Below are 17,402 nucleotides of genomic sequence, written 5' to 3'. Positions count from 1 at the left end.
TACAGTTGAAGTCAGAAGTTTACATACACCTTAGCCAAATACATTTAAACTCAGTTTTTCACAATTCCTGACATTTAATCATAGTAAAAATGTATTGTCTGTCTTAGGTCAGTTAGGATCACCACTTTATTTTAAGAATGTGAAATGTCAGAATAATAGTAGCGAGAATGATTTATTTCAGCTTTCTTTCAACACATTCCCAGTGGGTCAGAAGTGTACATACACTCAATTAGTATTTGGTAGCATTGCCTTTAAATTGTTTAACTTGGGTCAAACGTTTTGGGTATCCTTCCACAAGCTTCTCACAATAAGTTCCTCCTAACAGAGCTGGTGTAACTGAGTCAGGTTTGTAGGCCTCCTTGCTCGCACACACTTTTTCAGATCTGCCCACACATTTTCTATAGGATTGAGGTCAGGGCTTTGCGATGGCCACTCCAATACCTTGACTTTGTTATCCATAAGCCATCTTGCCACAACTTTGGAAGTATGCTTGGGGTCATTTTTCATTTGGAAGACCCATTTGCGACCAAGCTTTAACTGATGTCTTGAGATGTTGCTTCAATATATCCACATCAATTTCCCTCTTCATGATGCCATCTAGTTTATTAAGTGCACCAGTCCCTCCCGCAGCAAAGAACCCCCAAAAAACACGATGCTGCCACCCCCGTGCTTCACGGTTGGGATGGTGATCTTCGGCTTGCAAGCCTCCGCCTTTTTCCTCCAAACATAACGATGGTCACTATGGCCAAACAGTTCTATTTTTGTTTCGTCAGACCAGAGGACATTTCTCCAAAAGTACGATCTTTGTCCCCATGTGCAGTTGCAAACCGTAGTCTGGATTTTTTTATGGCGGTTTTGGAGCAGTGGCTTCTTCCTTGCTGAGTAGCCTTTCAATTTATGTCGATATAGGACTCGTTTTACTGTGGATATAGATACCTGTTTCCTCCAGCATCTTCACAAGGTCCTTTGCTGTTGTTCTGGGATTGATTTGCACTTTTCGCACCAAAGTACGTTAATCTCCAGAAGACAGAACGCGTCTCCTTCCTGAGCGGTATGACGGCTGCGTGGTCCCATGGTGTTATACTTGCGTACTATTCTTTGTACAGATGAACCTGGTACCTTCAGGCGTTTTGAAATTTCTCCCAAGGATGAACCAGACTTGTAGAGGTCTACAAGAGTTCTTGGCTGATTTCTTTTGATTTTCCCATGCTGTCAGGCAAAGAGGCACTGAGTTTGAAGGCAGGCCTTGAAATGCATCCACAGGTACACCTCCAATTGACTCAAATTATGTAAATTAGCCTATCAGAAGCTTCTAAAGCTATGACATAATTTTATGGAATTTTCCAAGCTGTTTTAAGGCACAGTCAACTTAGTGTATATAAACCTCTGACCCACTGGAATTGTGATACAGTGAATTATATGTGAAATAATCTGTCTGTAAACAACTGTTGGAAAAATTACTTGTGTCATGCACAAAGTGGAATTACTGACTTGCCAAAACTAAAGTTAGTTAACAAGAAATGTGTGGTTGAAAAACGAGATTTAGTGACTCCAACCTAAGTCTATGTAAACTTCTGACTTCAACTGTGCAACTCTATGCACAAGGACTACTTTTAACAATTTACATTGAAAATTTTACAAAAACACATTTACTCAAAGTACAGTGGAAGTATAATGTGTGGTAACAGAATGACCGTAAAGTCCACCTCAGTATTTTTGTGTGACCACATTTTCCAAAAACTCTTAAATATCTACTCCGAATTAATTTTCGAAGATGTCTGCAGAAAGAACGGAGTGTCAGCTATGACATGACAACTTGTGTTTCAACACATCTTTTGGTTATCGAACTACAGTAAGTGAAGTGAAGGTGAAGTGAAGTGGATTAACACCCGTTAAGAAAATTACATTAACAGAATGACATCAAGGTTGCCTGATCTGTAATATACAGAAATACATATTTATAAATGTGATTTTTTTCTCTTCATGGTGATGTATCCTGAATAGGTACACAAAAAGGTACAAATATTTAATATCCTCCTTTGCATATTTGGGTATAATTCTACACACTGGCTATTATTCTAATGAGCTCTGCCCCCAAACAAGACCAAATTTGGTCCGGACCAAATCTGAACCAATCAATCATAGACGTCTAGGTTTCATAAGTTTGGACATCACAGTACAGTAAAACAGAGTATAGTACAGTACAATACTGTAAATGATACTGTACTCGTGTGCTTTACTGTACTCTACTGTATAGTAGGGATGGGATTTTGAAAAGATTTTACTATTCAAATAATGACTTTTCTTTGTATATCCGGATAGTCAAAATAAATGCTGCTTTTCACAGGTAGTTTGTCTAACAGCATCCCCGAAAGAGAAGTTTGATTTTCCCCATTATAGAACGGATTCTGTTACAAAAATGTTTTCTGGTGAGTGTTTTGCATTGCTCGGTGTCAGGTTAGTAAGAGCCGGTTAGTAAGAGCCAGTTAGTAAGAGCCAGTTAGTAAGAGCCAGTTAGTAAGAGCCAGTTAGTAAGAGCATGGTTAGTAAGAGCCAATTAGTAAGAGCCAGTTAGTAAGAGCCAGTTAGTAAGAGCCAGTTAGTAAGAGCCAGTTAGTAAGAGCCAGTTAGTAAGAGCCAGTTAGTAAGAGCATGGTTAGGTATCAGTAAGAGCTGGGAGAGGTGACATTAACTGGAGAGAGAGGGAGAGGTTTAACAGTCTTGATTTGACCATGTGACAGAAAGAAAACAGTTATGAGCTGAACACAACAGTATGCCAGTGGAAGGAAGGACAGTAGCAGGTGACCCAACTGTGGGTTTGTGACTACTATGAATTCCCATTGTAGCCAATTCAGTTGCAGTCATTCTGTTAAATGTTTTTTGGGTCATTCTGTTACTGATTTGGTAACAGAATGACATGTTTTAATCACTTAATAAATCATAAACCAAATTGTTTTATTAGTAAAATCAAACCTAAATGGTAGGTCTACCTTTGCTTGTTACTTCTGTGAACTTTCATTATTCTCCCTCCTCACGAGGGAAAGATATTAGAAAATATATTAAAGATATTGGGGCAGAATTACAAGGCCCAAGGCAATGTTTCTTAAAGTTACAGAAGGCAGAAAAAAATGCTCCAAAACTAAATCTAAGTGTTGATATTAGTTCAACATTGTGTATTGATGTATTTCAAAATACTTTTTCTGCTACATGTTGTCTGAGACCCCTTTTCCATCTGTTTGTTCAGAAATCTAAACCTTTGTTTATTCCTACAACTAACAGACACATCAACTGTTCAGGGGAGACTGCGTGAATCAGGCCTTCATGGACAAATTGCTGCAAAGAAACCACTACTAAAGGACACCAATACGAAGAAGTGACTTGCCTGGGCCAAGAAACGAGCAATGAACATTAGACCGGTGGAAATCTGTCCTTTGGTCTGATGAGTCCAAATGTTTTATTTTTGGTTCCAAGCTCTGTCTTTGTGAAACGCAGAGTAGGTGAACGGATGATCTCCGCATGTGTGGTTCCCAAGGCACACTTAACCAGCATGGCTACCACAGCATTTTGCAGCGATACACCATCCCACCTGGTTTGCGCTTAGTGGGACTATCATTTTGCTTTTCAACAGAACAATGACCCAACACACCTCCAGGCTGTGTAAAGGCTATTTGACCAAGAAGGAGAGTGATGGAGTGCTGCATCAGATGGCCTGGCCTCCACAATCACCTGACCTCAACCCAATTGAGCTGGTTTGGGATGAGTTGGACCGCAGAGTGAAGGAAAGGCAGCCAACAAGTGCTCAGCATATGTGGGAACTCCTTCAAGAGTGTTGGGAAAGCATTGAAGCTGGTTGAGAGAATGCCAAGAGTGTGCAAAGCTGTCATCAAGGCAAAGGGTAGCTACTTTTTGAAGAATCTCAAATATATCTCAAGTATATTTGATTTGTTCAACACTTTTTTGGTTACTACATGATTCCATATGTATTATTTCATAGTTTCAATGTCTTCACTATTATTCTACAATGTAGAAATAGTAAAAATAAAGAAAAACCCTTGAATGAGTAGATGTGTCCAAACCTTTGACTAGTACTGTATATAGGGATTAATTTCCCCAAAATATAGAATCTTAGCTTTCATTTGACAACAAATTTGATAAACTTCACATATTAGTGCTATTGGAGTTTTTTACATGGAAATGCCCCTCACTCCCTGAATCACAAGTCTCACTGAATGCGCCACTGCCAAAAAAGCCATAACCGAAGAAACAACAGAATAAGTGGAGAATCTCCTAATGTATCTGGCCTCTACACTCAGTTGGCCTATACAGGGGTCTAAACCACACCCTACCCAAAACACTATGTCTCAACAAATTGATACTCCAGAACCACAAACAAGCAAAGGTAATAAGAGGGTGCTGAGTGAGCGAGCGAGCGAGTCACCTGATCTGAATCGGTCCCTGCAGACGGAGGGGGTCTCCACATTCAGACAAGCCATAGTTAATATCAGCCACGCAGGACAGAGCTGAGGGAGCTCTGGAAGGTCTGAATGCTACAGACTAACTATCGTCCCATATGTCAGTGTTAGTTCACAGAGAGCTACAGGAGAGATGAATCACCAGACTCCAAGTCTACCAGGATATGCATGCTTTGATATTCTCTCAATGCGCTACTCTAATACTCCTCTCTCTCTCTCTCTCTCTCTCTCTCTCACACAATTTCTCTCTTGTAGGCAGATCAACCACTGCCCCCTCCCTCTTTCACTCGCTTTCTCGCTATCTGACTGTTTCTGTCGGTATGCTTCAGTTGATGGATTGTATCTGTCCTCATCAGTCAGTAGCAATCAACCCATCAGTAAGAAACAAGAGGCAGAACAGGATTGGTTCAAGTTAACCCCTGCAGTGAGTGATCGCCCATCACCCCTTACAGCATCTTTTAGGAGAACAGAAAGTCATAACACTAGCTAAGTGACACTAGGGTCTGTCTGGCTGATTCACATTTCAATGGAGTAATAACACTGACCTCTGGGGAACACCCTGACCAGACTGTCAGTCATAGTGTTATGTAAACACTGGTCTATGTAGGGCTGAGTTAACACACAGACACACACACACAGACAGTTTACATGCAAACACAGACAGTCTCTGCAATGTTTCCTAAGATATGGGTCAGCTCAGTGAACTCAGTCCAGGTCAGCTATGAGGGTAAGAGATTCTGACCAGGATTCCAAGGAGTCTGACACTTTCACAACTCCCATGTGGTTAATCTTTTAACAGTATGTAGTTTCTCCAGTTGCTCAATGTCTGAAGTACAGGTGATGTGTGGAAAGAGATGTATCAGGGCTTGACATTAATGCTTATCCCCTTGTCCGGGACTAGTCAAAACAATAATAATACGTCTAGCAAGCAGAATATAGTCTGAAGTTGTCCCGAATGGACAAGTAAAAAAAAGAATAATCACAATATCAAACAATTAGTCCGATCAGAATTGGATCAAAACCCTCTGGATGTGATGTGTTGCACACTGTTCTCTCAATCTCTGAAGAGCTCATCGGAATAGAATTATTGCATTGAGAGGCATTGGCAGTCTTTCAATCACGGAGACGCGTGAAGCCACATTTGTTGAAATTCCTTGTTAGTTAGTGAGTCATTTGCCGATTTATAGCACATTTTTGGTCAGCAAACAGGGTTCATATGTTTATGAAAAGTCCAGGCGGAGGCATTGCAGCACCAGGTAGGCTAGCCTATAAAATAAATAATGATAGACAGACTGACTAGATAACAAATTCAAAACATATAGCCTAGTTATCTCGATAGTTAACGATTTAGGTAACAGCATGTATTAATGCCATTGTCATGTCCTATATCTGCCCTGTCCCTGTGTAGCAAAGGGAGCGATGCATTCTGGGAGAAGGGAGAGATGCGAGCGTAAGCATACGACGGTTGAGCAATTACAATTTCTAAATGTAGCATTACATGACGCAAAATGAGTCATACCGGCAGTATTTCTGTTATATATATATTTATATATATAAAAAACTTAGGGATGTCCTTGTCCCACCACGCTCTAGCGACTCCTTGTGGTGGGCCAGGCGCATGCACGCTGACTTCGGACGCCAGTAGTACGGTGTTTCCTCAGACAAATTGTTGCGACTTGTTTCCGGATTAAGCGAGCAGTGTGTCAAGAAGCAGTGCGGCTTGGCAGGGTCGTGTTTTGAGGACGCATGGCTCTCGACCTTCGCCTCTCTCGAGTCCGTACGGGAGTTGCAGCAATGGGATAAGTCTAACTACCAATTGGATACCATGAAATTAGTGAGATTAGTGAGAACAAAGGGGTAAAAAAATACTTGTGTGTGTGTGTGTGTAAATATAAATGTGTGTGTGTGTGCACAATCCCTCCATCAGTGCTCAGACTGTCCACAATAGGCTGAGAGAGGCTATACTGAGGACTTGTAGGTCTGTTGTGTACACACACACAACATTTTGGACACATCTACTCATTCCAGGGTTTTTCTTTATTTTTACATTGTAGAATAATCGTGAAGACATCAAAACTGAAATAACCATCAAGCGCTATGATGAAACTCATGAGAGCCATTCCTCATAGCCTTTTACCAAATTGGGCTATCATCTGTATACCACCCCTACCTTGTCACAACACAACTGATTGGATAAATGAAGGAAAGAAATTCCACAAATTCACTTTTAACAAGGCACACCTGCTAATTGAAATGCATTCCAGGTTACTACCTCATGAAGCTGCTTGAGAGAATGCAAAGAGCATGTAAAGCTGTCTTCAAGGCAAAGGGTGGCTACTTTGAAGAATCTCAAATCTCAAATATATTTTGATTTGTTTAACACCTTTTTGGTAACTATGTGATTCCATATGTGCTATATCATAGTTTGTCTTCACTATTATTCTACAATGTAGAAAATAGTAAAAATAAAGAAACCCTTGAGTAGGTGTGTCCAAACATTTGACTGGTACTGTGTGTGTGTGTGTGTGTGTGTGTGTGTGTGTGTGTGTGTGTGTGTGTGTGTGTGTGTGTGTGTAAATGCCGTAGGCATTTAAGGTCACAGTTATGAAAAATTAGGACACTAAAGAGGCCTTTCTACTGACTCTGAAAAACACCAAAAGAAATATGCCCAGGGTCCCTGCTCATCTGCGTGAAAGTGCTGCAATGAGGCATTAGAACTACAGATGTGGCCAGGGCAATAAATTGCAATGTCCGTACTGTGAGACGCCTAAGACAGCGCTACAGGACGGACGGCTGATCGTCCTCGCAGTGGCAGACCACGTGTAACACCAGCACAGGATCGGTACATGCGAACATCACACCTGCGGGACTGGTACAGGATGGCAACAACAACTGCCTGAGTTACACCAGGAACGCACAATCCCTCCATCAGTGCTCAGACTGTTCGCAATAGGCTGAGAGAGGCTGGATTGAGGGCTTGTAGGCCTGTTGTAAGGCAGGTCCTCACCAGACATCACTGGCAACAATGTCGCCTATGGGCACAAACCCACCGTCGCTGGACCAGACAGGACAGGCAAAAAGTGCTCTTCACTGACTAGTCACAGTTTTGTCTCACCAGCGGTGATGGTCGGATTCGCGTTTATCGCCGAAGGATTGAGTTTTACACCGAGGCCTGTACTCTGGAGAGGGATCAATTCGGAGGTGGAGGGTCTGCCATGGTCTGGGGCAGTGTGTCACAGCATCATCGGACTGAGCTTGTTGTCATTGCAGGCAATCTCATTGCTTTACGTTACAGGGAAGACATCCTCCTCTCTCATGTGGTACCCTTCCTACAGGCTCATCCTGACATGACCCTCCAGCATACTGCTTGTTCTGTGCGGGATTTCGTGCAAGACAGGAACTTCAGTGCTCTGCCATGGCCAGCAAAGAGCCCGGATCTCAATCCCATTGAGCACGTCTGGGACTTGTTGGATCGGAGGGTGAGGGCTAGGGCCATACCCCCCAGAAATGTCCGGGAACTTGTAGGTGCCTTGGTGGAAGAGTGGGGTAACATCTCACAGCAAGAACTAGCAACTCTGGTGCAGTCCATGAGGAGGAGATCCACTGCAGTACTTAATGCAGCTGGTGGCCACACCAGATACTGACTGTTACTTTTGTTTTTGACCCCCCCCCCCCCCCCCCCCTTTGTTCAGGGACACATTGTTCCATTTCTGTTAGTCACATGTCTGTGGAACTTGTTCAGTTTATGTCTCAGCAGTTGAATCTTGTTATGTTCATACACATATTTACACGTTAAGTTTGCTGAAAATAAACGCAGTTGACAGTGAGAGGACGTTTCTTTTTTTGCTGAGTTTATATATATCATCTATTGCTGACATGCAAAAATAATGTGGGACTATATCAACAATGGACTAACGAGAGATCGTTTTTGGGTGGAATTCTCATTTAAGCCATCTAAGCTGTCATTAGGACCTGGCAAACAGAATGGCGTTTCTAAAGCCCTGTTCAACCCAGTAATCATGTGTTCATTCATCAGTGCCTTAGCCAGACCCATAGAGCTGCCAGAACAACAACTGGGCTGTGTGAGTAATGGTTAGCCTGCAATGCATGCTAGACAGTCGATTCCTTATAATGACTGACTATAACCACTTAGTCTGTTTCACTGTGTGTGTGTGTGTCTTTCCTCCCCACTCACTGTTCTTGCGTTCATTGAGGGGGTGTAGGTTGTTACTGGGCTGTAGGGACAGCTTCTCCAGCTCATGGGTAAACGCCTCACTCTGGGGACTGGGCAACAGCAGACCCAACATCCCACAATCCCCCTCTGCTCCGAACCGCCCCTGGGGCTCCATCTCCACAGGGGGTCTGGGGGTCAGGGGTCTCCCTGGCAACCAGCAGGTGCAGTTATCATCCCATGGTGATGTCACGTGATATCTGCATGGGAAAAGAGAAGAGGATCCAGGTTTATTTGTTTTATTTTAACAAGACACAAAGAACAGAACAGGGAAGCGATGAAAAAGGCTGAATCAACCTTTACTACTACATTTTAAAAACAGTGAAGAATGTTACAACATGCCCTGGGATAACAGTGTTCTTCTCAACTCAACATGATTACCAGGTTGGCATCAATGGCATGACTCAACATACTGGGCGTGGTGGTATGGAAGGTCTAATATAGAATCTACCATCTGGAAGAGCTCTCTACCCATGTTATTAATTTAGGAGCTAGTGATGCATGTGTGTGAGAGTGAAATAATTGTTTTAAACAACAGTCATAATAAGAAAGAAGCTGAATGCATCAAATCCAGAGTTCCCCTACTGCCTTATAATCTGGAAATCACGTCATGATGGTGGTTTGAAACAGTGGGAATGGAACGGCTTTAGGGGGAGCAAAACAAACAGTTGGGTAACCATAGCTACCAATAACCTCACAACCAGTGTATGATGGATGGCTCCCATTCCACCATCAGCTCCATTCAGCCATTTCAAACCACATCCATCTACAGCTAAGTGGAACAACCCTGACATGTTGGTATTGGCATGGCAGCAACATCCTTTCTCTGCCTCGCCTCTGGATTCGGAACCAGCAGCAACATGTACCAATGTACCAACTTAAAGGACAAAGATTTGACGAGCGTCTCTGTAAAGTGGGGTACATGAACTCACACTCCATTTTTTTGGGTTGTTGTGAAAACAAAACTTATCTGTAACCAACACCATACCGCTGACAATATCTGGGGTTTTCTGTGAACCTCGAGCCTTGTTGATGCTCTACATGGATAGAAAAATGTCTCTCTTCATTCCTTTGCAGTCAGTTCCTTCATTTAAATACTTGAATAACTGTATTGTTTACATCTGCTGGATAATAGTAAACATGTTCATACATGGTCTAGAGCAAATGTTCCCTGTAAACTGCGTGCGTGGCCGTGCATGTCCTCCAGAAGTAATGCCAGGCCGGGCAGAGACGCAAGAGACTGAACTTCACTGAGTTCCCCCCTTTAGTTTGCACTATATAGATCAACGTTTCTTCTGTGATTTAATTAACATTATATCAATCCCTTTTCAATGCAACAAACCAAAACACAACTAACTTTGCAAGATTGAGTCTGGGATTACATCATACGACACAATACAATGCAATGCAATTTACAGTCACCTAATTTGCCCATGTAAAAAATCAAAGTAAAAAAATTATGAATTAATGTAAAAGCCCTTCATAATGTAAAAACGCTTTTAAAAGTCTTGTGCAATGTAGGCCTGCATCAAAAGCTATTTCCATGTGAAAATGTTATGGAATTTGATCCATTGGTTTTGTTGGCCACAATAGCCACAATGGCCTATTGACTACAGTCTGAAACTAAGGGTACAGCCTCAGTGTTCACTGTGAATGCGCACCGGAGGTTGCACAAAACATTCAGCTCACAAGAACAAAAATTTGCTCCGTGCCTGAAAAAAATAAGCGGGAACATTGATCCACAGTAGTGACTTGAATGTAGCCACTGTTGCTAAGAGACCCAGCAGTCTCACCCACACAAGACTCAGTGGAGCCACTGCGGCCCCTCATGATGAGTTCTGTTTGTTTGTGCCCCCCACCACATCACAGTTCCCCAACCCTGTTTTAAATCAAAAAGTATCCCCACAAGTACATCTAATATGCACAGTCAAATACACTGCACTTTAACAAAATCAAATCAAGTTTTGTGGGTCACACACACATGGTTAGCAGCTGTTAATGCGAGTGTAGCGAAATGCTTGTGCTTCTAGTTCTGACAGTGCAGTAATATCTAACAATTCCACAACAACTACCTGATGCACACTAATCTAAGTAAAGGGATGGAATAAGAATATGTACATATAAATATATGGATGAGCGATGACAGAGAAGCTTAGGCAAGATGCAATAGATGGTATAGAATACAATATATACACATGAGATGAGTAATGCAAGATATGTAAACATTATTAAAATGCCATTATCAAAGTGACTGTGATCCATTTTTAAAGTGGCAACAGCCTCTCTGTGTCATTGACGACTGTTTAACAGTCTGATGGCCTTGAGATAGAAGCTGTTTTTCTAGTATCTCGGTCCCTGTTTTGATGCACCTGTACTGACCTCGCCTTCTGGATGATAGCGGGGTGAACAGGCAGTGGCTCACGTGGCTTTCATCCTTGATGATCTTATTGGCCTTCTTGTGATATTGGGTGCTGTAGGTGTCCTGGAAAGAAGGTAGTTTATGCGTTGTGCAGACGGCACCACCCTCTGGAGAGCCTTACGGTCGTGGGCTGTGCAGTTTCTGTACCAGGCGGTGATACAGTCCACCAGGATGCTCTCAATTGTGCATCTGTAAAAGTTTGAGGGTTTTAGGTGACAAGCCAAATTTCTTCAGCCTCCTGAGGTTGAAGAGGCACTGTTGCGCTTTCATCACACTGTCTGTGTGGGTGGACCATTTCAGTTTGTCTGTGACGTGTACGGTGAAGAACTTAAAACTTCTCCACTGCTGTCCCGTCGATAGGCGGGTGCTCCCACTGCGGTTTCCTGAAGTCTACGATCATCTCCTTTGTTTTGTTGACGTTGAGTGAGAGGTTGTTTTCCTGCCACCACACTCCGAGGGCCCTCACCTCCTCCCTGTAGGCTGTCTCGTCTTTGTTGGTAGTCAAGCCCACTACTGTCGTGTTGTCTGCAAACTTGATGATTGAGTTGGAGGCGTGCATGGCCACGCAGTCATGGGTGAACAGGGAGTACAGGAGTGGGCTGAGCACACACCCTTGTGGGGCCTCAGTGTTGAGGATCAGCGAAGTGGAGATGTTTCCTACCTTCACCACCTGGTGGCGGACTGTCAGGAAGTCCAGGACCCAATTGCACAGGGCGGAGTTGAGACCCAAGGCCTCAAGCTTAATGATAAGCTTTGGATGGTACTATGGTGTTGAATGCTGAGCTGTAGTCGAAGAACAGCATTCTTACATAGGTATTCCTCTTGTCCAGATGGGATAGGGCAGTGTGCAGGCGATTGCATCCTCTGTGGACCTATTGGGGCAGTATGCAAATTGAAGTGGGTCTACGGTGGCAGGTAAGGTGGAGGTGATATGATCCTTGACTAGTCACTCAAAGCACTTCATGATGAAAGAAGTAGTACCATCCAAAGCTTATAGTCATTTATTCAGTTATCTTTGCCTTCTTGGGTACAGGAACAATGGTGGACATCTTGAAGCATGTGGAGACAGCAGACTGGGATAGGGAGAGATTGAATATGTCCGTAAACACACCAGCCAGCTGGTCAACGCATACTCTGAGGATACGGCTAGTGATGCTGTCTGGGCCGGTAGCCTTGCAAGGGTTAACACGTTTAAATGTCTGACTCATGTCGGCTACGGAGAAGGAGAGGGAGGGCCCGCAGTCCTTGGTAGCGGTCCACGTCGGTGGCACTGTACTTTCCTCAAAGCGGGCAAAGAAGGTGTTCAGTTTATCTGGAAGCAAGACGTTGGTGTCTGTGACGTGGCTGGTTTTCTTTATGTAGTTTGTAATTGCCTGTAGACTCTGCCACATATGTATCGTGTCTGAACCGTTGAATTGCGACTCCACTTTGTCCCTAAACCAACATTTCGCTTGTTTGATAGTCTTGCGGAAGAAATAACTACACCGTCTATATTCTGTCATCTTTCCATGGTTAAATGCAATGGTTACCGCTTTCAGTTTTGCGCCATCTATCCACGGTTTCTGGTTAGGGTAGGTTTTAATAGTCACAGTGGGTACAACATCGCCAACATCGCTGAGTCAGCGTATAAATCAATGTTATTCTCTGAGGCTGCCCGGAACATTTCCCAGATCAAAACAATCTTGAAGCATGGAATCCGATTGGTCAGACCAGAAGTTAGAGCAGCAGTGATCCAGTGTATTGCCCGCACGAGTGCTACAATCAATATGCTGATAGAATTTAGGTAGCCTTGTTCTCAAATTTGTTTTATTAAAATCCCCAGCTACAATAAATGCATCCTCTGGATATATGATTTCCAGTTTGCATCGAGTTCAGGTCAAGTTCCTTGAGAGCCATCGTGGTATCAGCTTGAGGAGGGATATACACAGCTGTGATAATAACCGACGAGAATTCTCTTGGGAGATAATATGGTCGGCATTTGATTTTAGATGAACAGAAGGACTTGAGATTCTGTATGTTGTTACAATTACACCATGAGTCATTAATCATGAAGCATACACCCCCGCCCTTCTTCCCAGAGAGAATGTTTATTTCTGTCGGCATGACGCATAAAGAATCCCGGTGGCTGTACCGACTCCGACGACATATCCTGAGAAAGCCATGTTTCCGTGAAACAGAGAATGTTACAATCCCGGATATCTCTCTGGAAGGCAACCCTTGCCCTATTTATTGGATATTTCAAACTTTTTTAAATTAAAACCTGTTATGAATGATGCGAATTTTCGCAGCTTTTTGTTAAAAATCGCGCAACATTTCAAAGTCCTGCTACTCATGCCAGGAATATAGTATATGCATATGATAAGTATGTGTGGATAGAAAACACTCTGAAGTTTCTAAAACTGGTTACATCGGGTCTGTGGCTATAACAGAACGTGTTTAGGAGTAAAAATCCCTGGTAAAACTGTTTACCAAAAACAAACAAAAAATATTTGTCCGCCATTCAATGAATTGTTTAAGACGAAACAATGAATTGTTTAAGAGAAAATATATGCGAACCCCCTGTAAACGCCTACAGCTTCCACACGGTGTCGCCATTGCTATCAATATCAGAATAATTTATCATTGGTTACAACACGAATAGACCCCTCCTTTCTTGCAGCGCATCACAGGATGTTGTGAAACTGAAAAAATGGACGATGATTTCCAGACTTGCTGCTATCGAATACAGATCGCCCCGTGATCAATTTGATACATCATTAACGTTTATTAATACCTAAAGTTGGTTTAGAAAAGTCGTTTGAAGTGAATTGTAAAAGTTTATAGGCGACTTTTGTAATTTTAAAAAGTGACGTTGCGTCTTGTAAATGGACTTTTCTAAGCATCAGACTGGTCTTCAGCAAATTACATTTTGGGTATACAATGACGGATTTAATCGGGAAAAATACCCAATTGTGATGTTTATGGGACATATAGGAGTGCCAACAAAGAAGCTCGTCCAAGGTAATGAATGTTTTATATTTTATTTCTGCGTTTTGGGTAGCGGCGGCTACCGCAAAATCTGTTGTTTACGTGTCGTGCTGGTATTTTGGGGGGTGCATGCTATCAGATAATAGCTTCTCATGCTTTCGCCGAAAAGCATTTTACAAATCTGACTTGGTGGCTAGATTCACAACGAGTGTAGCTTTAATTCAGTAACTTGCATGTGTATTTTTATGAAAGTTTGAGCTTTATCGAGTACTTTACTCAAGTACTATAGGTGGCGCTCTGAAATTTCCGCTGAGCTATCCCTGTGCAGGGATCACCTCCATAAGAAGTTTAACAAATCAAAAACGGAAAAATTGGCCGTGCAAAATTATTCAGCCCCTTTACTTTCAGTGCAGCAAACTCTCTCCAGAAGTTCAGTGAGGATCTCTGAATGATCCAATGTTGACCTAAATGACTAATGATGATAAATACAATCCACCTGTGTGTAATCAAGTCTCCGTATAAATGCACCTGCACTGTGATAGTCTCAGAGGTCCGTTAAAAGCGCAGAGAGCATCATGAAGAACAAGGAACACACCAGGCAGGTCCGAGATACTGTTGTGAAGAAGTTTAAAGCCGGATTTGGATACAAAAAGATTTCCCAAGCTTTAAACATCCCAAGGAGCACTGTGCAAGCGATAATATTGAAATGGAAGGAGTATCAGACCACTGCAAATCTACCAAGACCTGGCCGTCCCTCTAAACTTTCAGCTCATACAAGGAGAAGACTGATCAGAGATGCAGCCAAGAGGCCCATGATCACTCTGGATGAACTGCAGAGATCTACAGCTGAGGTGGGAGACTCTGTCCATAGGACAACAATCAGTCGTATATTGCACAAATCTGGCCTTTATGGAAGAGTGGCAAGAAGAAAGCCATTTCTTAAAGATATCCATAAAAAGTGTTGTTTAAAGTTTGCCACAAGCCACCTGGGAGACACACCAAACATGTGGAAGAAGGTGCTCTGGTCAGATGAAACCAAAATTGAACTTTTTGGCAACAATGCAAAACGTTATGTTTGGCGTAAAAGCAACACAGCTGAACACACCATCCCCACTGTCAAACATGGTGGTGGCAGCATCATGGTTTGGGCCTGCTTTTCTTCAGCAGGGACAGGGAAGATGGTTAAAATTGATGGGAAGATGGATGGAGCCAAATACAGGACCATTCTGGAAGAAAACCTGATGGAGTCTGCAAAAGACCTGAGACTGGGACGGAGATTTGTCTTCCAACAAGACAATGATCCAAAACATAAAGCTAAATCTACAATGGAATGGTTCAAAAATAAACATATCCAGGTGTTAGAATGGCCAAGTCAAAGTCCAGACCTGAATCCAATCGAGAATCTGTGGAAAGAACTGAAAACTGCTGTTCACAAATGCTCTCCATCCAACCTCACTGAGCTCGAGCTGTTTTGCAAGGAGGAATGGGAAAAAATTTCAGTCTCTCGATGTGCAAAACTGATAGAGACATACCCCAAGCGACTTACAGCTGTAATCACAGCAAAAGGTGGCGCTACAAAGTATTAACTTAAGGGGGCTGAATAATTTTGCACGCCCAATTTTTCAGTTTTTGAAATGTTAAAAAAGTTTGAAATATCCAATAAATGTCGTTCCACTTCATGATTGTGTCCCACTTGTTGTTGATTCTTCACAAAAAAATACAGTTTTATATCTTTATGTTTGAAGCCTGAAATGTGTCAAAAGGTCGCAAAGTTCAAGGGGGCCGAATACTTTCGCAAGGCACTGTAGTTGAACTCACCACCGGAGCCAGTTAAAACACAGTTCAGTTCAAATTACTCTATACTGAGGCCCTGGTTATTCAAGGTATTATGTCACCGGGGCAGGTGCAGGTGGACTGGAGACATATTAGGGTCATTGGGTGCAATGTTCTGACTGTAGAAGAATCAGATGAATTTAATGAAGAGCTGACATGATCCCCAACTACATTACATAACGTCTTCCTCCATAGAGAGTTGTGCCTATTCTACACAATAGAACGAATTGTGAACGTTCCAGTGTGGTGCAATACAGAGAAGGAGTGAGTGCAGCCCACAGCTCAGAGTTTTCACTCAAACTTCTGTTTCTTTTAGTAAGAAACACGAACGAGGGCCTCCCGGGTGGCGCAGTGGTCGAAGGCACTGCGGCGCAGTGGTCTAAGGCACTGCATCGCAGTGCTAGCTGTGCCACCAGAGATTCTGAGTTCCAGCCCAGGCTCTGTCGCAGCCAGGCGGGACCGGGAGGCCCATGGGGTGGCGCACAATTGGCCCAGTGTTGTCCGGGTTAGGGAGGGTTTGGCCTGCAGGGATATCCTTGTCTCATCGCACACTAGCGACTCCTGTGGCGGGCCGGGAGCAGTGCACACTGACCAGGTCGCAAGGTGTATGGTGTTTCTTCCGACACATTGGTGCGGCTGGCTTCCGGGTTGGATGTGCGTTGTGTCAAGAAACAGTGCGGCTTGGTTGGGTTGTGTTTCTGAGGATGCATGGCTCTCGACCTTCGCCTCTCCCGAGTCCGTGCGGGAGTTGCAACGATGAGACAAGTCTGTAACTACTAAGAATTGAATACCATAAAATTGGGGAGATAAAAGGGGTGGGAAGAAAACACATGGGGAGGAAAACAAACCTATCCTCCAAATTCAAGTAGTTGGTCATTCATATCCGACTTAGGCTTGATATCAATGGAACCAACTCATGTAGGATGATGTAATCGTTCTATTTGAATGGAGTAGGGTAATTTTCTACCATGGGTTGTGAACTTTAAAAGGCTAGACTATGACTATTGCTAGACAACGGAATACAGTTATACAGACATAGTTCAGATAAAGGTTTTTATATAGCCTAAGATGAGTCCTGACAAGCTTTTAAATAATTATCTAGTAAAAATATTGGCAAGTCACAATGTCAATTTAGTTCCATTCGTTACGGCAACGTTATGTCATAATGCCATTCCTTACCACCGCTGGAAGAAGGGCTGAAGGAGGAGAGGAAGAGAGACTTCTATCTGGGTCCAGCTGGTACAGCACACTGAGCCATGGAGACAGACCTGGGGAGAGAAGACAGAGATCATTTCAAATGTAATTCTGCAACGAACTACAACTAACACCCCATGAGAACAAAGAAAGCCTTCTGCGCAAATCTGAATATGTCGAAGATCTTGACCACAAACCTTCGTAAGATTTGTATCAATCAGAAAATCATGAACAATGTAGGCTATATGAGGCCAAAAACAGAGGCTTAAGGAAGGCTCTGCAAGGA

The sequence above is a fragment of the Oncorhynchus mykiss genome, chromosome 23 (assembly GCF_013265735.2).
Source record: "Oncorhynchus mykiss isolate Arlee chromosome 23, USDA_OmykA_1.1, whole genome shotgun sequence".
NCBI lineage: Eukaryota > Metazoa > Chordata > Actinopteri > Salmoniformes > Salmonidae > Oncorhynchus > Oncorhynchus mykiss.
Note: the sequence above shows the minus strand (reverse complement) of the source record.